Below are 25,107 nucleotides of genomic sequence, written 5' to 3' on the forward strand. Positions count from 1 at the left end.
CCGATAATTCCTATACAGATCACCTAGAAAGAGACCCCCCCCCCCCCCCATAGTTCCTATACCGATCACCTAGAAAGAGATCCCCCACCCCCCATCATAATTCCTATACAGATCACCTATAAAGATATCCTATTCCCCCCCCCCCCCCAATCATTCCTATACAGATCCCCCTAGAAAGAGATCTCCCCATCATTCCAATACAGATTACTTAATTCAGATCCCTAGAAGGAAAAAAAAGATCATTCCTATACAGATCCCCTAGAATGGTGGTTCTCACACCTGTCCTCAGGGCCCACTAACAGGCCAGGTTTTATGTATTACCTTGGGGAGATGCAGACTAGAATACTGCAATCCCTGAGCAGCAAATGATATCACCTGTGATGTATTTCAGTTATCTTGCAAACCTGGCCTGTTAGTGGGCCCCAAGGACATGGTTGATGACCACTGCTCTAGAAAGACATCCCACATCATAGCTCATCATAGAGATCCCTAGAAAGAGATCCCATATCATTGCTATACAGATCCCTAAAAAAGAGATCTCACAGCATTCTATACAGATCCCTAAGCCCTTGTACACAAGGTCGGAGAATCGTCGGAATGTGTCCTAACGGACCGTGTTGTCGGATAATCCGACTGTGTGTGGTATGCATCGGACTGATTCCGTCGGACCCAATTTTCCAACGTGTTGGAAATATTTCCCGACCAACTGGTTCGATCGGACATACTCCAATCATGTGTAGAGAATTTGATCGGACCAAGTGCCACGCATGCTCAGATCAAATTCCTACATCAAAGCTATTGGCTACTAGCCTGAACATAGTCCATCGTAACGAAATTACATCATACGTTCTGAATGATCGGATTTTTCGACAACTTAGTCCGACCGTGTGTATGCAACAGTTTCGGACAAGATCCGATGGATTTGGTTGTGGAAATCTCCGACCGTGTGTACAGGGGCTAAGGAAGAGATCCCACATCATTGCTATACAAATCCCCTAGAAAGAGACCCCAATGCATTCCTCAAGAGATTCCACATAATTTCTATACTGATCTCTAGAAAGAAATCCCACGTCATTTGATACAAAGATCCCCTATCATTCTAATATTAGAGACTGAAAGGACCAATGTGAGGATCTCTATAGGAATGATGGGGGATCCTTTCACAGGGGATCGTTACAGGAAGCATGCGTGGGTCTTTATAGGATTGATTGGGAGATCTTGTTAAGGGGTTCTCTGTAGGAATTATGCTAGGATCTCTGTATAGGGATTATGTTGAGATCTCCTAACTGGAAGGTCTTTCTAGGAGTGATCGGGAGGGATGTGTGACTACAGGAATGTTGGGGTGATCTCTATAGGGATCATGTGCGGATCTCTTTATGGGGAAGTTTCTATAGCAACGTTCTTGGGGATTTTTACTGGAAATGATCTAGGCGGGGATTTCTGACAGCATGGCTTCAGTGAGTTTCTGTATAGGTGAATCTCTCTAGCAGCTCCCCAGGGAGATTTGTGATTGTAGGGATCTCATTGTAGAGGGATCTCTATAGGACTGATGATGAAGATGTCGCTGTATGGGGGGGGGGGGGGCGGTTGTGATTGTAGGGATCTTATTATAGAAGGATCTTATTGGAATGCAGTATCGGTTACTTCAGATCTCAATAGGAATGATGAAGGTGTCACTGTGTGGGGGATTTGTGATCATAGTGATCTCATTGTAGAAGTATCTCTATAGAAATGATGAAGGTATCACTGTGTGGGGGATTTGTGATTGTAGGGATCTCTTTATAGAAGGATCTCTATGGGAATGATGGTGTCACTGTATGGGGGGGGGGGTGTGATTGTAGGAATCTCATTGTAGAAGGATCTCTATATGAAGGTGTTTCTGTATGGGGGGGGGGGGTGATTTGTAGGGATCTCTATAGGAATGATGAAGGCATCACTGTATGGGGGGGGGGTGATTTGTAGGGATCTCATTGTAGAAGTATCTCTATAGGAATGATGAAGGTGTCCCTGTATGGGGGTGTAATTTGTAGGGATCTCATTGTAGAAGGATCTCTATAGGATTGATGAAAAAGTGTCGCTGTATGGGGGGGGGGGGGGGGGGGGGTGGCACTGTGATGCTGGGGGGGAATCTGAGGGATCTGTTGTTGAGAAGGTGATACATGAAGATCTCTGGATCTGTCAGAAGGGGCCCTGGATGGGGTGTCTGTTTGGGGACCTCTGAGCAGTGTGGAATGACAGTGGATCTCTAGTACTAGTAATCTAGAGCTGGTTATCTGTGGAGGGATGGATGTAGAGTTAGTGTGGTAATCATGTGGGGATCTGGCTGGGACAATATTGGATAGGGGGATCTATGCAGTGTTGGGGAGGGCTGCACAGTGCAGCAGGTGATTGCATAGCTCAGCAGGTAATGTCACCCAGAGCCCAGCATGGTGTGAGTCTCTGGATCCACTCATCAGTGTGACTGCAGCACTCTGCCCGAGTCTGTGCCCGGTGTGTGTGAAAGCTGCATTTATTGCATAGAAAATCAGACAGTCACATGGCCCACTCTGACCAATAGCAGTGCAGCAACATGCTGAATGAAATGTGTTCATATCCATCCATGTGGAGGGCTGGCGTGTGCCCGTGTCACCTGTGTCCTTAGTGTGGGGTCAGGGCTGTGGGATTCTTAAGCTGGCCATACACTAGTACAATTTCATTTGAAACTTTTCATCTGAAGAACATTTGTTCAATGTTCGAATTGTTTGTTTGGTCTTATCTACGTTTGTTTTCACAGTGACGAGAAAGTTTTTAAAATGTTTCTTAAACCCCCAACAGTAAAATCAGTCTGTATATGCAGTAAAGCATGCTTGCTATACTCACTGTGGAACCTAAGGGTTAATCCTCTGCATTGTGTAAAAAGGCTATTTGATCCTGTCCTCTCTGATCCTCCCCTTCTTCCACCATCTCCAAAACCTGTCCGCATAAGATATTTACTGGAGTCAGGCTGCACATGCTCCAGTTGGCTGTGTATTGTTTTCTTTCTTGGGAGGGTGCATGTGATCAGCACGGGGCCAATCAGCACTGTCCAGAAAGAGGGTCAGGGGTCCTGCATCCTTATAGGTCAGCCAGTGCAGTATGAAAGCTCTTCCTACAAGCTTTAACCAGACACCGATAGAAGTCACAAGACTGCTATATACTGCTGATGAGAAAAGGTATTTAGCAGTTTATATTTACTAAAATAATTGTATTTCCATGTTCTGTTGTACTGTGGGAGACCAGATCTAGTGAACGCAGGCTCCTGGGTTTAGCAACAATTTAAGTAAATATAGCATTTTTTTGGGAAATGATACTTGTACCACATTCATCATATAAAACCAGAACTAGGGTACAGTTGTGTTCAATGTTCTGTTCCCTCTTCTGCAGTGTTAGAAAAAAAAAAAAACAACAACATTCTGTTACAATGTGCAGTTTCATACATTGTATGACTACTTCTAATTCTGTATGATATTGTAGTGGAGATGTGGCTGTACAAATACATCTATTTTGTCTAATTCTGGAATATGAACCAATTCTAGAAAGGGTAGTGCAGAGATTTTAAAGTATAATAGTCTTCTACCTTATGGTACATTGGAGGAATCCATATATCTTGCACACATACATATCCTAACTAGTTTCCAGTGTCATCGCTGTGGCGTTAAAATGATTCTAAAGGGTCTTTTTTTTTTTTTTTTTTTTTTTTTTTTTTTAAATAACAAACCTGTTATACTTACCTGCTCTGTATAATGTTTTGCACAGAGCAGCACTGATCCTCCTCTTCTCCAATCCCCTGACAGTTCTCCCTGGCTCCTCCCCCTTGACCAGTGCCCCCAATAGCAAGCTGCTTGCTATGGGGGCATTGTGCATGCTCGCTCCCGAGCCAAGCTCTATGGGTCCATAGAGGTCCGCTGAAAAGGCGGTACAGCCAGCTCTCCAGGCCCCATCAGTTAAAAGGAGGAGGGGGGCAGGCACCTGCTGAGTGGGAAGGCCAGCTGTACTGTCTTATTGCAGACACCGATCCTCTTCTGCCAGCTTCTCCTCTTTACCCCCCCCCCCCTGGGCTGCACTGCAAAGGGAGTGGTTCTAGCATGTGCACCGCTCCCGTATGCTGTTCCCCCGCATCGCTTCCGGCTTCCTCTCTTCTGCTGGCACTGCTGTGAGCACACATGGGGTTGTTTCAGGATGGAGAGAAGGGCAAGGGGCCGGTAAATATGTAATTTACTGGCCCTTTGCTTTCCTGAATTAACACAGTGAGTGATCAGTACAAATCATAGATCTGAGAATGCGAGCCAGGCCTTCTTGTCCACATCAGTGCCTGACCTCACAAATGTGCTTCTAGAAGAATAGTCAAACATTCCCATAGACACACTTCTAAACCTTGTGGACAGCCTTCCCAGAAGAGTTGAAGCTGTTATAGCTGCTCAGGGTGGGCCAACTCAATATTGAACCCTACGAACTAAGACTGGGATAACATTACAGTTCATGTAAAGGCAGGTGTCCCAATACTTTTGGTAATATAGTGTATATTGTAATTGTCCATTGAATGGAAATGCTGTGTCACTTGCTGTCATGTTGATCCCATCAGTTCAATGCTTTCCTAGAAGTAGTACCCATATCTGGAGTTCTGACTTTGCCGGTCGCCTTGTTGTAGATCAGTGACTCTAAAACGATTTAAGTTGGAATGTCAGGTAAAAGAGCGTTTTCAGAAGAAGATCATCAATGGCACTCCAGTCCTGAATGTCCATGAGCAGTGTTAGCCCGGCCATAGAGGCTCGGTTCACACGGGGCGATGCGAGGCGACACGACTTGCCGTGCCGCGACCTGACAAGTCGCCCCCGTTCTGTACTACGGAACCGTTCTAAGAGGAGCGACTCGAGTCGCTCCGACTTAGAAAAAAGGTTCCTGTACTACATTTGGGCGACCTCGGGCGACTTGCATTGATTTCTATACAGAAGTCATTTGCAAGTCGCCGCTGAGGTCGCGGCAGGTCGCGGCATGCAAGTCGTGTCGCCTCGCATCGCCCCCTGTGTGAACCGAGCCTAAAGGTTCTAGTCTGGGCCGGTTCCTGCTAATTCCAACCATGTATGGACAGCCTCGATGTACCAAGGCGATTGATCGCTCAACTTGGGTACAACCAGCCTGACCGATTTTTACATGTGATTTTCGCTAGTTGCTGATATAGCTGCTAGCAATAATCACTGTCCTCAAAGAATGCACTGGCTCGGCAGGAGGGATTCCCCTGTCAGCACTGTCAGTGTCGATAGGGAATCAAGCCAATTTTTTTTTCCTGCAACCCGTGGTTGCAGGAAAGAAATTTACTTTGTGTAAGATGTATGTGGAAGGCATTGCCAGTTACAGTTTTGCTCATAAGTTTACATACCCTGGCAGAATTTATGATTTCTTGGCCATTTTTCAGGGAATATGAATGATAACACAAAAACTTTCCTTTCACTCATGGTTAGTGTTTGGCTGAAGACATTTATTATCAGTTGACTTATAATAAATGGCTTTAGCCAAACACTAACCATGAGTGAAAGGAAAGTTTTTGTGTTATCATTCATATTCTTTGAACAATGGCCAAAAAATCATAAATTCTCCAGGGTATGTAAACTTATGAGCATAATTGTATGTGTCACATGTGATATTTGTGTCCTTGTTGTACAGTAAAGGAAGTAGAATTGGTGTGTGAGGAGCCACTCCTAAACAAATGATTGCTCTTATTGATTGCCATCAGTCACTTTACTGCAGACTTTCTCGCGGTTCAGGCGTTGTGTAACAAGCGGTGTCTGAACAATCGATCTGATAAAGAAGCTGTGTGCACACTCCAGGTGCTCGGCTGTACATATGGAGGGGGGGGAGGTGATTGTAGTACCTGGATCCCCCTCCTTTGTGTCTGTACTGGGAATGGTCACTGCAACTTATGAATAGATTTGGAAGCGATCTCTGGGGTTCAGTCTGTGTGCCCATACATTAATATAGAGCAAGAAGACGGATCAGGTTGCAACATGACCATCTTAGCCTTGTAATCCTACTAATTTCCTGTTGGTCTATTAGCCAATATCTGTGGCCACGCTAGTCATGTGCATTTTTCACGAATGACCAATAAAACAAAAAAAAACAACACTCACTGTTAGAAAGTAATGCATCACATGGGGCTGTCAGTTTAACAGTGGGAGCTTGCTGACGGGAGGAGAGAGTGCTGGATTATCATTGTGTCCAATTAACAGGCTGAGGGCTGGTTGGAGATTTATTATTTGAGTGTCAATTCACACTGGTGCACTGTAAGACATTGCATATTATTTACATCACATTGCTGTGAAGATCACATGTGATGTCTGTGTGATGCGATTTCAGCCCTACAGATGGTGCAGGACCCTTTTTATTTTTTTTATTTTTTGGTCTGCACTGGAATTGGATCGCATGGGTGTTTATATGTGATCCAATTCCTGCACCATTTCACAGTTTGCACTGCGAACCGATCTGGGAGTGTAACTTTACATTGACACCCCAGTGGCATTGCAGATCTCGGTGTGATTCAGGTGCGATGCAGGAACCGACACTGAATCACAGCATGCAGGACATTAAAAAATGCACCGACACCCACAGCGCAGTGGTGTGAAGAGTCCCATAGGATTTAAAGGGGAATTGTTTTGATGCGCTTTTGTGGTGCATGAAAGGTGTGGTAAAAAAAAACTAGGGTTGCACCAATACTAGTATCGGTATCTGTGCCAATACCAAGTATTTGCACAAGTATCGGTACTCCTGCAAAATGTTTCTCTGTTTACTCTTAGCCTTAATTAACTCCCTATTCTCCTCCATTTAATTATTATTTTCCTGCTTTTTTTTTTTTTTTTTATACAAAATCAATTTATTTAATTTGTAAATGACTTTTCAATGCTTTGTACCATTGCTGACAGCTGAAGTGTAAACAAACAAAAAAAAATAATTGGTATCGCGGCATCCCTAATAGAAACGCATCAGAGTGAAAGCAGCCTAACTGTGACTATATATATATATATATATATATATATATATATATATATATATATATATATATATATATATATATATCTCTATCTCTCTGTACGATTCTGGGCAAAATGAGAATCACGATTTGTTTGCTTAAAATAAAAAGATCACGATTCTCGTGGTGTAAAATCTTTCACATCATCCAAAAAAAAAAAAAAACTGGGCTAACTTTTACTGTGTGTGGTTTTTTTTTTTTTTTTATTTTTTTTTTTTTTCATTAAAGTGTAATTTTCTCCCAAAAAATTACATTTGACTGCTGTGCAAATACAGTGTGCCATTAAAATATTGCAACAACCACCCTTTTATTCTCTAGGGTCTCTACAAAAAAAAGTGTGTGTGTGTGTGTGTGTGTATGTGTATGTGTATGTGTGTGTGTGTATATGTGTATGTATTTCTCTTGAATCCAGCAATTGTCAGAAAAAGATTTAGTAAAAGGTTAGTGTTTAAAGCGGAGGTCCACCCTAAAGTGGACCTTCCGCTCATTGGAACCCTCCCCCCCTCCGGCGCACAATTGGCACCTTTCAGGGGGGAGGTGGGTGCAGGTACCTGTACAGTACAGGTATCTGCACCCACTTCCGGCGTAGATTCTGCAGAAGGTACGCCCCTTTCCGCAGAATCTACGTCCCTTTCCGAAAGTCCCCCGCTGCCTGCTGGGAAACACACGGATCCCAGAGACGGCGGGGACCATCCTTATTGCGCAGCGCGACTCGCGCATGCGCAGTAGGGAACCGGGACTGAAGCTGAAGGCTCCACTTCCTGATTCCCATACCCCAAGATGGCGGCGGCAGCACCCGAGAGACGATCGCGAGATCGGCTTCGGGTGCCGACATCGCGGGCGCGCTGGGCGGGTAAGTGTCACTATTTTAAAAGTCAGCAGCTGCAGTATTTGTAGCTGCTGGCTTTTAAAAAAAAATAAAAAAATAAAAAAAAAATAAACGCGGACTCCCGCTTTAAGTGGTTAAACTTCCCTCATTTTCACACCAAAGTTTATTCCTTTCATGTAAACATTGTTACAATGTTTATACTTAAGTTCCACTGCTAAAGAATGTTGTGATTATTATTATTTTATTTTTTCCTTTCTTTTGGTGCTGTTGGCTTTAACAGAGCAGAGAAACTTCTCTACATAGAAAGATGTAATCGTGGAGTTCCAGTATATAGCCATCTCGGGACTTCTGCTAAATCTTGTAGGAGTTTCCATTCTCCCCTGACCCTCTGTCTGGACAGTGCTGATTGGCCTTATGCTGATCACATGCACTATCCGAGGGGAAAAAAAAACCTCTCACAATACACACCAAAACTGAGCATGTGCAGCCCGTCCCCTGACTTTGTAAATATCAGGTTATTTTTGGGAGAAGGGGAGGATCAGAGAAGACAGGATCAAACAGCCTTTATACACACTGTGGAGGATTAACCCCTTAGGTTCCACAGTGAGTATGAGCAGTGAGTGCATATACAGTCTGATTTTTACTGTTTTGGGTTTATTAACACTTTAACTAAGGTGGAGGCAAGTAGTCACCATCCTGGCTATACTGTGGGCAGGGGAGGGAGTGCTACACTCAAGGATGATGGAAAACAAATCCTTTGACAGGAAATACATGTCACATGCTTTGTGTTTAGCTGTTTGCCTGGAGTTCAGCTTGTGAATGTGTTTGGGTAATTGTAACTAAATAAAGAAACAAAAGACAACAAAATGTCATAGCAATAAATAAAACAATGTAATATTTTATGTCATAGCAATGTGGTTTCATTGTTCAGTAATTAGGTATTTCTCCACATCCGTTTTCAAATTGCATTTACATTTTATTGATAGGCAGATTGTCAGGCAATATGTGAAATGAAAAAACGAGACGCTGAAGCTGTGCGGAACATTGTGCCAAATCCAAGTGAGCGGAGTTTATGCATTCAGATTTCCTTTAGACTGGGCCCTAGCTACTGACACTGGATTCATTCAGGAGCCAGACAACTAGCATTGGCAAAATGAGCTGTTGGCAATGGTAGCCTCCCCCTTTTTTTTTTTTTTTTTCAGGAAAACTTCACTGAAGCAATGCCCGGTCTTCTTCCTGTGGCTGAATGTCCGGCAAGCAGGGGTTAATAGCTTTGTACCCCAGGCTGAGCTGCCACAAAAACATCTCCCAAAGTGGACTCCCTCCCTTCTCCTTCTTTCATTATGAAAAGTTCTTTGATTGCTTTCACTGCCTGTAACAGGATCTGTGAATGAGGAGAGAATCCTGGGACTGATCAGACTCTTCTCCATTCAGAGATTGTGTTACAGGCATGAAAAGCGATCAATCTTTTCTTAGTGGAGGAGTAGGAAGAAGGAGGCGGATCCCTGTAGGGAACTTTTTTTTTCACTGTAGCTCAGCCCTGTCACTATGAACCTTCTGCATGCCGGAGGTTCAGCTCCAGGAAGAGGACAGGCATTCATGCAGTGGAGATTTCTACAGTCTCCAGCTGCCTGCACAGCAGTGGTGGCTGGTGCTCCAATGGACCTGACCACATACCCCCCCCCCCCCCCCCCCGCCGCCAGCTCACTCACCCTGTGCTGACAGGTGGAGACGGTGGCGGCAGCCCCCCACCCTGGAGACTCCTCCGTGTCCTGGGCTTCCTATGGAGATTTTTAAGTACTGTAGTTTGTCGCCATTCCATGAGCATGCGCAATTTTGTTGACATGTTGGGTGTCTATTCAGCATAACATCATTTTTCATATTATACAAAAAAATTGGGCTAACTTTAATGTGTTTTATTCATGAAAATGTATTTCTTCAAAAAATAAAAAATAAATTAAAAAAGCATTTGACAGATGCTGTGCAAATACTATGTGGCATAAAATATATTGCAACAATCACCATTTTATTCTCTAGGGTCTCTGCGTAAAAAAAAAGTGTATATATATATAATATGTGTGTGTGTGTAATATAAATAAATGATAGTTCTAAGTAATTTTCTGGCAAAAAGTACAGATTTTAACTTGTAAGCAACAAGTGTCAGAAAAAGTCATGAAGGGGTTAAGATATGAGGCCACCCATGGCCCTTTTATTTGAAGAGCTACCTAATGGGAATCTTCCCTATACCCAACCTAATACTTAACCAGTGTTCCTACCTGGACAAAGTGATCCAGTGGCCCACACCTTGCCTTCCCCTTCACAAACTTCCAAGGCTGGCTGGCAGCTGCCAGAACCCCCTTCCCCGTTTCTTTTTTTTTTGTTTGGTGTAGGAGGCAGCAAGGTGGGTGTTCTGGCATCACCAGCAGATGTGTTCCAGGATCATTTAATTACAGGCAGGGCAGAATAGCAATGTCTGAAGGATAACCTAATCTACTCAGCAAGTAGACTCTGCTCTGTCTATAAAGACAAAACATTTCACTTAAACATGTCATCAAGTACATAGATTTGGTCTGTCCCGTATCTGTATGATAGAATCAGATAACCATCTGCAATATAGTTTTCTGAAATGCTTGCACTGCATCTAGCTGTCTGTGGATTGCTTTTCTCTTAACAACCCAACGGTTAGATTTTAAGTGTTTTTAGTGCTGTGGTGCAGGAACGAGTGCAAAATTGTACATTTGCCTGCGGCGCACAAAAACGTACTTCCTTTAATTCTTAAGGTCACCCCAATGCATCTAGCAAACGGGCTCACATTTGTGCCTGTCAAAACGCATTGTTCTGCAGTGATCCAATATGAAAAGTCACACCTGTACTCCTTTTTTTTTTTTTTTTTTTTTCACTCAGGGCAGCCTGTAGACATTTTTATTATTAATATTATACAGGATTTATATATAGTGCCAACAGTTTGTGCAGCATTTTATGACATGGGCTGCCTTAAATATGATGCGCAGGAAAGAGCAAAAATGGACACACCTCCTTCTGTGAATCAGCTATGTGTACACATTGGCAATTTTCAGTGTGCTTTCCAGGCTGCAGAGTTGAGAGGAACCCTTCCAAAGTTGGGGAATTCATGGTTGTCACCAGGGTCATAGGAACTGGTGTGCCCTCTGTTCATGTTCTGGGGACAACCCAAAATTTGTTATCTTCTCAAACCTTCGCTCATGGTGATAGGAAGATTCACCCTCCTGGTGACCGTTAACGGGGACACAGAGCAATGAAAGCCTAATGGGTGTTCTAATCCCTCTCCATCTCCTGATGTACAGTGTGCTGGTAGTATTCCCAGTAAGCAAGATGGATACTGTGACTGCTCTGCAGGGTGTAAGTGCCAGAGCCCAAAAGGAGATTGTTCTGGCAAGCAGGTTCTTCAGGTGGCCCGACTGGCTACCTCATGACCAGAACCCCTCACGTCCTCAGGAACACCTAGAGATGCACCTAGGGTCCCTTTTCAGTTGGTATGTCCGTGGCTGACCGGTTCTAGGGCTTTGGCAAGACTATCACACTGACTCAGGAAACGGTCGCTCTCCCCAACATCCAGTCTTCTCCTCGCCTCATGGTCCTATCCCTAACTCCCTCTTCCTAACTCCCAGTCAGCCTTCTTTGGTGTCCTTACTCCTCTCTCCCCCCCAGAGCAAGCTGGAATCTGTAGTTCTGCCTTCACAGAAGGCTATGGGACTGCCTGTGATGGGAACTACATGTCCCAAGATCCTTTGCTGCTGGCCGGTGATTGGCTCCTCTCCTCCTGCCAATGAAGAAGAGGAGGGAGCAGGGCTGGCGACTGGGTCCCCTTAGCGTGCTGCAAAGTAAGGAGAAGGAGGGGGGAGAAATCCTCAGCAGAAGCTGACAGGCTCTGTGTCTCTCTGTGAGCTGTATGTAAATTCTGCCGGTGGCCGGCGGGAGATGCGGGGCTGTAAGCGGGCAAGGGGGCCACCTGCTACATTACCATAACAGGAATGGAGGGAAAATCTTTGAATGGTGACAAAGGGGATTTTCCCCGCTTCCTATTGTGTCTGCAATAAAAGTAAAGGGAAATAGCCCCAAATGGACACAGGTGATAAAAATTCTGTTAAGAGTTCATCCATTTCCTACTCTATCCAACATGACAGTTTTGTCTTCAGATGTATTGTAACAACCAATCTTCCCTTGCAGTATCAGGACAAGGTCACCCAGTACCCAGGGCAAATATGGCAAACTGTGCCGCCCCCTATCCCTGCAATAAATCATTGCACCCAGGGCAGCTGTGCCTCCAGCCCACCCCTTCTCACGGCCTTGTTCCCATGAGAAGCCTATAAGGCAAAGGCTGTACAGGTTGTAGTACATTTATATATAATATGTGATTGGATGACAGGTTCTCTTTGCCATAGAATTGTTTATGACTTGCCTTTATCTTTTGAAGAGACTTATTACTCTGTTATTTGTTTTCATCGTATGGCATTCCAGGAATGCATCATGTAGATACAGTATACTGATACACTGCTATAGTCAAAACTTGGAGATAAGAAAGGCGTGGTGCCATGCGGTGTGGTGCCAGTTATGCCGCGTACACATGACTGGACTTTTCAGCAGACTAGATCCGACGGAATCATTCCATCAGATATTCAGAGTGTGTGTGTGTGTGTGTGTGTGTGTGTGTGTGTGTGTGTGTGTGTGTGTGTGTGTGTGTGATAATCCAGACGGACCTAGAAACATGTTTCAAATCTGTCCGATGGACTCAATTCCTATCGTGAAAACTGTTTGTCTGTATGCTGGTCCGACGGACCAAGTACAACGCAAGGGCAGCTATTAGCTCCTGGCTATTGAACTTCCTTTTCTAGTCCCGTCTCTAGGCTTGTGCAATTTGTTTCGTAACGAATCGAAATTCGGCCGAATTTTGCATCTTTTGGACATTCGGATGCATCCGAATAAAAAAATAACGAATAACAACGAATATGAAAGAAATATAATGAATGAATTCGGTAATTCTTTAAAGATCTAATGAAACAAAAGGTCAGCTCAAAGTAAATTTTATAGTCCAATCAGCAAATTAATTTTGTGCCGGAGGTTGGATTACTGGCAAAGTGCATTCCTGAGAACTGAGTTAGAAGGGTGTTGTATTGTATTTGAGCCGAGGAGAAGAGACGTTGTCATTGTGTGTGTGTGTGTGTTAAAAGACTCAATAAATAAACGACTTTCCAAACTACGAATCATTATCACGAATGTAGATACATACATAAATAGCGAATTTCAACGAATACGAAGGAATGAATTAGTCACTCTACGAATAATAACGAATTATCCGAAAGCGTAGTAATGTAACATAATGAATATAACAGAACAAAATGATGTATTTTACGAATGACAACGAACCGAAACTAAACAGTCCAGGCTCCCCCCAACAAATTAAAAGTCAGCAGCTACAAATACTGTAGCTGCTGTCTTTTAATCTAAGGACACTTACCTGTCCAGGGATCCCACGATGTCTCTGCCCGAGCTGATTTTGCAATTTGCGGGGAAACCCGCATTCAATTCGCAGTAATGTGTACCCAGCCTAAGGCATACTGCCCAACTTTTTGAGATGGGAATGAGGGACATCTATCGGCAAAAGTATGCAGGCATAGGACACACCCCTTGCCACACCCCCTTAACGGAGATTTGTACTAAAAATAAAAGATTGGTTCCACCCACGTGTGTGTGTGTGTGTGTGTGGTGTGTGTTTGTTTTTTTTTGTTTTGTTTTTTTTACCACTACTATTCCTTTTTTATATTGGCTTTTAGAATTTACAAATGCAGTAATTTAGAAATCAGATGAAAGGTTTAGCGCTGGAAAACACTTTTTGATAGATAAAAAGTGCATTTTATGTACAACTATATAGATCAGACCACAATGAGGGACATTGCTCCAAATCAGGTGCAGTCCCTTGAAATCGGGGACAGTTGGGAGCTGTGCCTAAGGGCTTGTTCATATGTTAAAATGCCCAAAAAATGGATGTGCCTTGACGCACATTTTTATTGATTTTATTATTTTTTTTTTTTTTTATCTTTTATTTATTTCAAGAGAAACTGAAAAAAAAAACACACACATTTCTTCTAACAATGGTACAAATATTTCAGATAAGCATCATTCAACTTAATCTTAACTATCAGATTATCATGGTGTATAATTCATAATTACCATTTCTACCCATCTTAACGGACATCATAATTTATCGCGTTATTCCTCTATATTTCAATATCTAGTCCACTGTATTATAGTCGGTCCCCAATACTATTTCTATGTCTCAAATTTTGGCAAAATAAAACAAAACAAACAAAAAAACAAAAAAAAACAAATTATGTCATTACTCCTTTTTTTTTTTTTTTTTTTTTTTTTTTTTCTAATAAAGTAAATTCAAGAAGTGCAATTGAAGATATAACCCAAAAGAGCCTGCAAAGCTTAAAGCTTGGCACTAGGGATCTAGGTGTGTTGGCATGAGGTTCTAGCACCAGCAATTACATGCATATCAACAAAATCTGTTGTTTCCACCAATATATCGTGTTGAAAAAAGTCATGTACTGTAAATTCCATCCATTGATGTGCATTTTCTAGTCTGCTCAATGGGAATGTTGAAAATGCAGCAAAAATTGCACGTTCTTCAAGGCGCTGATACCGGTGACTGCGCCCAGAGGTAGTCGAAGCGGATTGTCTGATTTATCACTTTTTTCTTTTTGGAACATCACAAATGGTTTCCTAGCTGCCGGCAGATACTCTTCCACACGTTTCCTGCTCTCCGCTCAGCTGCAAGACCGTCTTGTCCAAATTTCCTTCCTTTTCTTATTTACTTGTCATTGGCAAACAACGCGCTGCGCTGCCTCTCCGGGCCAGGACAGCGGAAGTGACATCCGGAGTGGCATGTGCGATTTCATTCACAGCAGGTTTGTGGAAAAATAAATGAAACACATGCAGCTCTGTTACTGTTTGAACAAGATAATATTCAGAAATTCCGGGCGATAAGAGAAATCAGTCTGTGATTTGTGGGGGAGGGGGGCATTCAAACACAAAGGAGGCGGGGTTAGGACTGACAGTGCGACAGCGGGGGGAACCCAGAACAGGAGAATTGGGCTTCTCTGTGCAAAGCCATTACCTAGAGCAGGGAAATATGACATGTTTGTTATTAAAAAAAATAAAATAAAAGTTTTATAATCGCTTTATATGCTCATTATTTATAGGGGTGTCAGAATAAAGAGACTTGCCTTATTCCACAGTCCAGTAGTGTCCTTCCAGCAATTTGACAAGTCCCCTGCAGAATCCTCTTTAAGATGCTCCCGACTGAGGCTGTACGCTCACCCCCACTAAGTACAATACAGGGTTAACAGACCTGCATTGTACATGAAACTGAGGGTCAATCTAGAGACTGCAGTTTCAGGGAAAATCCAGCTGGTGGCGCCGGCTGTCATACTGCAATATCTGGAGCAGGGGCTTCACCCAACCGCGCTATATAGAAGTCTCGTAGACCAGCTTTAAGCATAGTTCCACCCAAAAGTGGAAGCTCTGCTTATCTGCCTCCTCCGCCCTCCAGTTCCTGTTTTTTGACAAGTACCTGCATGGTTATTTATTTATTTATTTATTTATTTATTTTTTTTTTCGAATAGTTAATGGGAACAAAGTCAATAATCATTGGGACGTTTTTTAGCCGAAAAAAGTTTGGAAATTTTCTGCCGAACGATAAATTACAAGGTTAATGTGTTTCCTGTCCGAACTGTTTGCATTAGGTATATGTAAAAAAAAATGAACAAAAAATGGATTCATTCATGTCCAATGACCGATTTATCGGTCATTACATGATGGCACTATCACTTGTGTTCATGGTGGAATGTTCGTTTTTCAAAAATGGGTTCAGCCGATTTTTTTTTTATTTTTTTTGTTTAGTGTATGGCCAGCATAAGACTAGGATGACATTAAAGTTCAAGTACGTGTAAAGGTAGGCGTCCCAATACTTTTGGTATAGGATACCGTATATACTTGAGTATAAGCTGAGTTTTTCAGCACGTTTTTTATGCTGAAAACCTCCCCTCCCCCTGCCTTATCCTCAAGTGAGGGCAGGGACACCGGGCATTGGGCTGCATTGAACTGTGGCTGCAGCGCTCCCCTCTCTCCCTCCCTTACACAACGGGAGATCGCTGTGTCTCGGAGCTCAGTCTGAAATGTTGGGCCGCACTGTGGCAAAAGTCCCGCCCTCCTCCTATACCAGCTCGTGCGATAGACTCAGTGTTCCATCACACGAGCTGGTATAGGAGGAGGGCGGGACTTTTGTCACAGTGCGGCCCAACATTTCAGACTGAGCTCCGAGATACAGCGGGAGAGGCCCACTGTGCAATCCAGGTACTGACTGCTGCTGAGACTGCATGAATGGGCACAGTCACTACTAGTGAGGCTGCGCTGTTGGGCACGGTGAGTCTGCGCTGATGGGCACAGTGACGCTGGCAGCTTCTGTGATGCCCGTGCTGCACCGCATCCTGAAAATTTACCAGTAGCTGCTGCATTTCCAACCCTAGGCTTATATTCGAGTCAATATGGTTTCCCAGTTTTTTGTTTTTTGTTTGTTTTGTTTTTTGTGGTGAAATTGGGTGCCCCGGCTTATACTCCAGTATATATCAATTATATATGGTATGTCTTTTTATTTCTTTGCCCATCGTTCCACTTTAAGCAGCATCCAACATAACTGCTCAATGTCATCATTTATTGAAGGATAAGTAGAAAATAGGCACAAGTGATCTGTTTTCTCTTGGGTTCTGTGTATGTATGTATGTATGTATGTATGTATATATAATATAATATCACCATTCTCATGTATGTATGTGTGTGTATATCATATAATATAATATAATTTCACCATTCTGAAATGGTTGCTTTCCCAACACGTGTCACTTTCACAATGATGTTGCTGCTTCCTCTGACATTCATCTGACAATAAAGTCGAAGCAGTAAATCCAGTCTGTGCTGCTGTTTGGCTCGCATTGCACAGTAATGATATCAGTTAAAACAACCTAAGTAAAATAATATAGATATAATATAATATGTTGGTTTCCTACCTATTAACCCTTAGTTTACCCTAAGTAGCCCTAATTACCTTATTATTATTAATAATAATTTTTTTTTTTTTTTTTTTTTACTGTTCTGCCCCCTATAGGTTGAAGTACGTGTAGCAGTGTGTAAACCCACCTGCTGCAACCAGCATAAGGGATACAGCGGTAGCGGGGAAAAGGCTTAAAGCAGAACTCCAGCCAAAAAATAAAAAGGTCATAATGAATAGCCAGAGACACTACAAAATCATCTTTTGCTGCAGTGTTCACATTCAATCCGGAGATTTTCTCTGCAATACTTTTTTTTTTTTTTTTTTTTTTTTTTTTTTTTCTGCCTCTGTATGTCCTCAGTCTGATGGCTAGCATCATTCAATTCACTTCTGCTGAGCCCAGGTCACCTTGGACCGACCCCAGCCTGTGCCTGGACAGTAAAAGGAGAAGCAGCAGTGATACACTTTATTTTTTATCATCCTGCTCTCTCCTTCTATCAGCATACTTCTTGTCGGTGCACAAAATGATTAGCTGCTTGTGTTGCTTTTTCCTTTCACGCTCCGGCCCTGCTGCATATGTATTGCAAGAGGTTGATACCAGGTCATATTTTCACATTTATGGTTCCATTAAAAAAACAAATTTTAATGAGATTATATATATATATATAATATGTGTGTGTGTGTGTGTGTGTGTGTGTGTGTGTGTGTCTTTTATATAGTATTAAGCTTCAGGGTTGCCAACCTCTCGCAGCATTTTTTACTGACGGAGCACATTCTTTACGGGCAACCAGAACTCCTATTAAAAAATAAGGCCTCATGTACACTGCTGCTGGTGGTAAAGGGATGTTTAGGAGCAGTTGGGTGCTTTTTTTTTTTTTTTTTTTTTTTTTTTCCTTCTTTTCAGCTGCCCCTGAACTCTCCTCTGTGTTATCTTATCAGTACATGTACACTACACCCGGTTGTTTTATAGTCCTTTCTAGGCGATTGAGTTTAGAAGCATTTTTTGGAATGCAAAAAAAAAAAATGCGTTCAGGACGGATGTTCAGAGGCATTGAAATACCAAAATGCCTGTAGCAGCTTGTAAACGTGTTAACTCGCGTTTTAACTGCGTTTCATTTACAGGCATTTTTAATGGAGATACATTGACTATTTGCAATGCAAAAAAACGCTTCTAAACGCAAATGTAGCTAAACATGGAACGCGGCACAACGTACGTTTTTTAAACTTGGGTTACTATCGGTCAAGTTAAATGGTCCAGGAGAGGTTGTAAAATGTCCCGTGTACATGAAGCCTTAAGGCCCATACACATGATCGGACTTTTTGACAACAAATATGCAACTTGGCTGTTTTAAGGCAACATCCGACCGTGTGTACGCTCCAACTTTTTCAGTTTTCGTCAAACTTTTGTTGGCTGTGCGAACAGACAATCTTTCCGGCAACAAAAGTCCGATGGAGCAAAGTCTGATCGTGTGTACAGAAAACTATTGGACTTTTGTATAAAGTACAAACACGCATGCTCAGAACCAATGCAAACGATCAGACAACAATACAGAAGTTGACCAAAGGTGGCGGTAAAGCGCAGAAAAACCATATGGTTTGGTGAAAGTTGACCTTGGTCATTCCTTCAGATGACTTCCGCCCGGGCCTCACTGCGGCGCAATCTGTCACCAGCTGTGTTCATTGGACACAGCCAATGGCAGATCATTTTACCGGGCCGCTGCTGGTACCATGTGATCGCTGTGACCAATCACAGCAGATCACATAACAATTGTAATAGATGGCTTCCTTTCATGCCATTCACTGCGTACAATTGTGCTGCTAACTGTGATTGGTCAAAGAGATCACCTGGTACGGAGAGGGCCAATCACAGCCCATCTGTACCATGCGATTTTAGCTTTGACCAAGCACAGCTAATTACAACAATACACTCTGAATTGATCAATTTAATTCTGTAAAAATGTTTGTTTATAACGGTGAAATTCACTGGTATAAGGACTTGTAATGTATGGGAAAAACAAACAAACAAACTGATCCCTGATTCCCCAGAATAGTACAATGTTATCATGGTAACATTGTATTGCTCTGGTCAGTGTGTTAAAAAAAAAAAAAAAAAAAAAAAAAAAATCTTAAGACCAAAAATACATTTTTTTTTTTTTTTTTTTTTTTATTTGTACATGCTCTCACCAGTCAGTGTCCCTGATCACTGCCACACCTGTTATATGATGATGCTGTACTGCACTGGTGACAGTATTTTAGAAAATTGTGAAAAAAACAAAAATGATTACTTAACTTTCTTGGAAATTGTGACAAAAAGTTACAACTTCAAAAAACTTGCTATGCCTCTTACTAAATACCTTGGACTGTCTACTTTCCAAAAAGGGGTAATTTGGAGGGTATTTGTACTGCTCTAGTGTTTTCAGGTGTGTGTGTGTGTGTGTGTATATATGTATGTATATATATATGTGTATGTGTGTGTGTATATATATATATATATATATATGTATGTATGTATGTATGTATGTATGTATGTATGTATGTATGTATGTGTATATGTGTATATGTGTATATGTGTATATGTGTATATGTGTATATGTGTATATGTGTATATGTGTATATGTGTATATGTGTATGTGTGTATGTGTGTATGTGTGTGTGTGTGTGTGTGTATATATATATATAATGTGTATGTATATAATCTCAGAATACAGTTTGGACTAAATATATGAAGAAAGATTATGTAGAGGCAAAACTGTATAACAGAAACCACGAATAACAATTTATTTTTTTTCTAACTTCGAACATTTTTCTCGATTGTTTAGCAAAAAATAAACTGTGGTGAGTAAATATCACGAAAAAAAAGCTCTATTTGTATGAAAAGATTGATAAAAATGTCATATGGGTACATTGTTGCATGACCGTGCAATTGTCATTCAAAGTGTAAGTGTGACAGCGCTGACTTTTAAAAAATGGCCTGGGCAGGAAGGGGGGTAAAAGTGCCCAGTATTGAAGTGGTTAAAGCAGGCCCTTTTTTCTTAAAAATTCAATTTTTTTTTTTTGTAGATTTTTACCATAAGAAACTGCTATACAATTTATTTATTTTTTTTTCTTTATAGCTGCATACTGATACTCAAACAGTGAAACACTTTAAATGAAACTGAAGTTCATCCATCCGTCTTATTGGAACGCGCTAAAGCAAATTGGTAGCCGCCCGGCTGTTCTGCTGGGGCTCAGCCATGCATCTTCCCAAAAGAAAACATTAAATCACTCGATTTCCTGCCTGCCAGTCTGCTGGTGCAGCAAAGTCTTGAGATGAAAAAAACGTGTAATTAATACACATCTTGTATAAAATGCCACATGGGGATGGTATGGATTTCACAGCAATAAGGCAATTTGCTATATATAATAAACATTAATTATTTAGCAGGCAGTTGCAACACTTACAGTATACGCGGCATCAATGTCAGAAAATGGATGTGGGTTGCAGTGACTACTAGATCAAAGCGTTGGGCAGATAGAAAAGACCAATTGTAGCTTTGTATTTGTTAGTACACCCTTTAATGCACATACAGTGTGTCAAATACAAGGCCCGCAGGCTGAATCCTGCTCTTGTCATGTGGCCCCCACAGCCTGTTTTGCAGGGAGATACTAGAGCTGAATTCGCAGGTAGTGGAGCTGTCTGCATAGGGAGATACTAGAGGTGGGCCAGGTAGGAAAAAATAGAGATGCAGGGAAGCTTTGGTTGGGGAGGGGAGTTTGGACAAACTCTGCCTGCAGAGCACCCCTGAACTTTGTACGTAGCACGATCTCTGCACGCTGTACATTACATAATGCACTCCTGAACCCTGCACTCTATATGTAGATATGTACACCCTAAACCATGCACTCTGTACACCATGCACCCCTGATCTCCAACCTCTGTGCATAGGGCACCTTTGGAGCTACACTCTGAATGTAACACATTCCTGTACTTTGCACTCTGCACGTAGTGCACTCCTGAGTTCTGCACTCTACGTAGTGCACTCCTGAATTCTGCACTCCTGAATTCTGCATTCTGTATGCAGCGCACTGATGAACATTGCGTTGCACGCCTGAAAAAAGATGCACATTTTATGTGCATTCTCGCATCGTACAAATGTAAACTGAGCGTAAACATCAAGATGCCCTGTACTGGCAGATGTTTGAGCCATGGCTTCAGCTGCCGAATACAACTCTTTCAACTGCATGGGTCCACATCAAAACCACCCTGCTATGCATGCATTTGGGGCACGGTGGGTTTTCAGAGGGGCAGCATGAATGCTGGCACAAGCCATACAGGATAAAATACAGCAACATGCCAACACTAGGTCAATGACACAGCTTTGTATATGTGCTTTTGTGGGGGTCAGTGAATTCCCGCTCACAGCTGACTGGCCTGCAACTGCAAGCTTCCTTCCAGGTTCAGACTGAACCTAAGCTCACCCCTAATATCTCCAACTTACTGTTCACAGTATTGTACCACGAGGTGCAGCTATAATAATTGCTAACAGGGTTCCCTGAGACCAGAAAGTTTATTTAAAGGTTCTTCCATGATAATAAGGTGGGGGTGGTTGGTGGGGTGACCATACCGGGTGACACCAACCCTAGTGACGTCACTGATTCAAAGTGCAGAATTTATACTGCTTGTCTGGGCTTCCAGAAGGTAGGGGGCAGGGAGCTCAAGTTGCACCCTACAGAGTTGATTAGAGGGAAGGGACAACCCTGCCCCCTTCACACAGGAACAGAGCTGAGGTTGTCAATCACAGGCTGTGTGCTGAAGCTTCCTCCCCTGTCACCCTTTTTTTCCTTGAGTCAGGAGAACTTGTCAAAAGTGATTCATGCTTATAGCAGAGGAAGGAGGCAGCAGACAGAAATGACACTGCTCAGTGCTTTGGAAGGAGTCACGTATACACTATAGAGGGGTATACTTTCTTCATGTTTTATGTATTGGGTTTACAACCACTTTAACCTCTTGAACCCCCCACCCCCTATGCCCGCCAGAAGCAACAAGGTGTATAATTCTTGCCACGGCCGAGAAGCAAAGCAATATGGCCGCAGCATGTGTAAACCCCGGCTGCTGCCACTGCAGCTAAAAGGGGGGGGCTTAACCATGGGGATTTACCACCCCTCAACCGCTGGTACAAACAAGCCATTATAATATTCTCAGTGTAGTATAGTTTAGAGGTCTCAAACTGGTGGCCCTCCAGCTGTTGCAATGCTTCATGGGACTTGTAGTTTTTCAAGGCTGACAGTTAAGAGCAAGACTCCCAAAGGCAATGGCATGATGGGACTTGTCGTTTCGCAACATCTGTAGGGCCACCAGTTTGAGACCCCTGGTATAGTTCATTCCTCCCCCAGCAGCTACATATAAGGTTATGTAGAGATGTGAGGGGTGGAGGAACTGGGCCATCACAGACAGTAATTTAAACACCCCCAGAATAGGAGAAGGCTATGGCAGGCCAAGAGGGAGGGGACTGTGCTAGGGAATTGATTCCTGGAGTAGGTTCAAAGGTACATTGCATGCTAGAAGGAAGGCTTTGGCTGAAACGCGTCAGTCTTCAGATGTAGCACTGCTGATAGTGCCCAATGAAGAGTTATAAGAAGACGCAATCGCATTGCTGGTATTTCATGTTAAAACACAAGGTAAGCAGGTAAAATTCCCGAGGTTTCTCTATTACCTGCATTTATTTTATTTTTATTTTTTTAATTGGTGACAGGGTCTCTTTAACATGAGACTGGAAGTTGTAGGGATTTCCAGTAGAAGCGAATGAATATAAAGATGGTAGTTTGTCCCCAGAGAGATATTTAATGCAGCGTTTTCATGTCTGACCGGAGCGTACCCATACACCCCCCCTATTGCAGTTAATGGCTCTGAAGCCGGCCATGGTTAGTATTGCTCAGAAAACATCTGTTCCTTTTTGGTTAATGCACTTCTCATATGCTTGTCTCCCAGACACGCTCTATATTTGTATGTTCATCTCTCGTAATGAATACTCCTGTCCGCTCTCACCAACATCCTGTTTAAAGAGGAGAACATTTTTCCTGTGCAGCCGTTATTCTAAACCACCAGACATTCAGGAAAACGGCAAACAATCACTAGAATACCTTCAGACGTTTTGCCGGCAATATTGTTATATTGTTATATTGGTGCACCGAAATGACTTTTTTTCATTTTAATATCGTGAATTTAAATCTGGGGTCTCCAAACTTTCAAAACAAGGGGCCAATTTACTGCAATTCAAACTTAAGGGGGGCCGGACTGTGGCCAGTGGGAGTAGAAAATGCCCTAGCATCAGTGGGAGTAAAAAATCAAATAAAAATTATACCACTGGTGTCAGTGGGAGGAATGGTGCCCCATCGTTGGTGCCAGCGGGAGGAATGGTGCCCCATCGTTGGTGCCAGCGGGAGGAATAGTGCCCCGTCGTTGGTGCCAGTGGGAGGAATAGTGCCCCGTCGTTGGTGCCAGTGGGAGGAATAGTGCCCCATCATTGGTGCCAGTGGGAGGAATAGTGCCCCATCGTTGGTGCCAGTGGGAGGAATAGTGCCCCATCGTTGGTGCCAGTGGGAGGAATAGTGCCCCATCGTTGGTGCCAGTGGGAGGAATAGTGCCCCATCGTTGATGCCAGTGGGAGGAATAGGGCCCCATCGTTGATGCCAGTGGGAGGAATAGGGCCCCATCGTTGATGCCAGTGGGAGGAATAGGGCCCCATCGTTGATGCCAGTGGGAGGAATAGGGCCCCATCGTTGATGCCAGTGGGAGGAATAGGGCCCCATCGTTGATGCCAGTGGGAGGAATAGGGCCCCATCGTTGATGCCAGTGGGAGGAATAGTGCCCCATCATCGATATCAGTGGGAGAATTAGTTCCCCATCATTGGTGTGGGTTTATAGGAATAGTGTCCCATATTTGGTGTTGGTGGGAGAATTAGTCCCCCTGGTGTCAGTGAGAGGAATAGCACCCCATCATTGGTGTCAATGGGGGAGGAATAGTGGCTCATATCAGTAAAAGGAAACGTGCCCTAAGGGCCAGATAAAGGCAAGCAAAAGACTGCATCCAGCCCAAGGGCTGCAGTTTGGAAACCCCTGATTTTAAATGAATATTCATATTTTTAAATGTATCGGCAAAACGCTGATAACCCTTTTGGCTGGCGGAAATTTTCGGAGGCTGATATATCAGTGCATCTCGAATTAGTGGTGCGCCGAAACCGAATATTCGTTTTTAAAAATATATATTTTTATTAATAATTGTATTATAGTCAACTTTTTAATTAATATCATGAATTTAAATTAATATGAATTTATCGTCAGACGTTATTTCTTTCGAAGCAGTGTTAAAAAATCCTGCTTACTGCATTTCTGGCGCATGTTTGGTCAGCACCTCATTGAAAAAGCAGCAAGAACGCATCAAAAATGCACCTGTGTTGCGTTTTTGATGCATTTTTTGAGTCACATGACCAATGCAAAACACACCATAAGCAAGGTAAAATTATGATAAAATAACGGCAAATTCGCAGCATTTTCGGCAGCCATTATGAGTATCTTTTTGCTTTCAGCGTTGCGTTGAAAACCCTATTTTTGGCAGCCGACCATTTTGGTGCATCACTATCCCCAATTGTGTTTTTATATTGAGGGTGATGGGCAAAGATCTTTTTGTACGGCACTTGATGAACTGTATGGAATTGTTGTACCGCATTTGCTTAAATTAGTTACTGTACAGTTGCTCTAATTTGAACTGTAGGTAGATCCACCTGTATCAAAGTGATCTCTTCCATTGTGAACCACCATCAATCACTCTCCTCGCTCACCTATCATTTTGGACCTTACAAAGGTCACAATGCCCCTTCCCCTTTAAAGGGTCAATAATGGTCGCTCCAAATCTCCAACTCCTTATTCAGAGAGATATATATATATATATATATATATATATATATATATATATATATATATATATATATATATATAAATTTTATTATTATATTATTTTTCTCTGGTAGTACAAGCAAGCTCTCCACTGTCCTAGTAACTCAAAAGGAATAGAAACTGCACATAGTGTTTTATCACTTAAAAAAAAAAAAAAAAACTTTTAATATGTTTATTAAAACCTTCATAAAATGCACTCATAATTTTGGTGCACTAATCCT

At 42.6% G+C, this 25,107-nt stretch overlaps 1 protein-coding gene across 1 annotated transcript in view; it reads left to right on the top strand.

Annotated features, from left to right (window-relative positions):
- Window positions 1-25,107, top strand: part of PTPRE (protein tyrosine phosphatase receptor type E) — a gene marked incomplete in the record, with an annotated part of 298,322 nt that overhangs the window by 429 nt on the left and 272,786 nt on the right.

This window comes from Lithobates pipiens, unplaced genomic scaffold (genome assembly GCF_037356315.1).
Source record: "Lithobates pipiens isolate NorthernLeopardFrog02 unplaced genomic scaffold, aLitPip1_a1.2 Scaffold_25, whole genome shotgun sequence".
Lineage (NCBI taxonomy): Eukaryota > Metazoa > Chordata > Amphibia > Anura > Ranidae > Lithobates > Lithobates pipiens.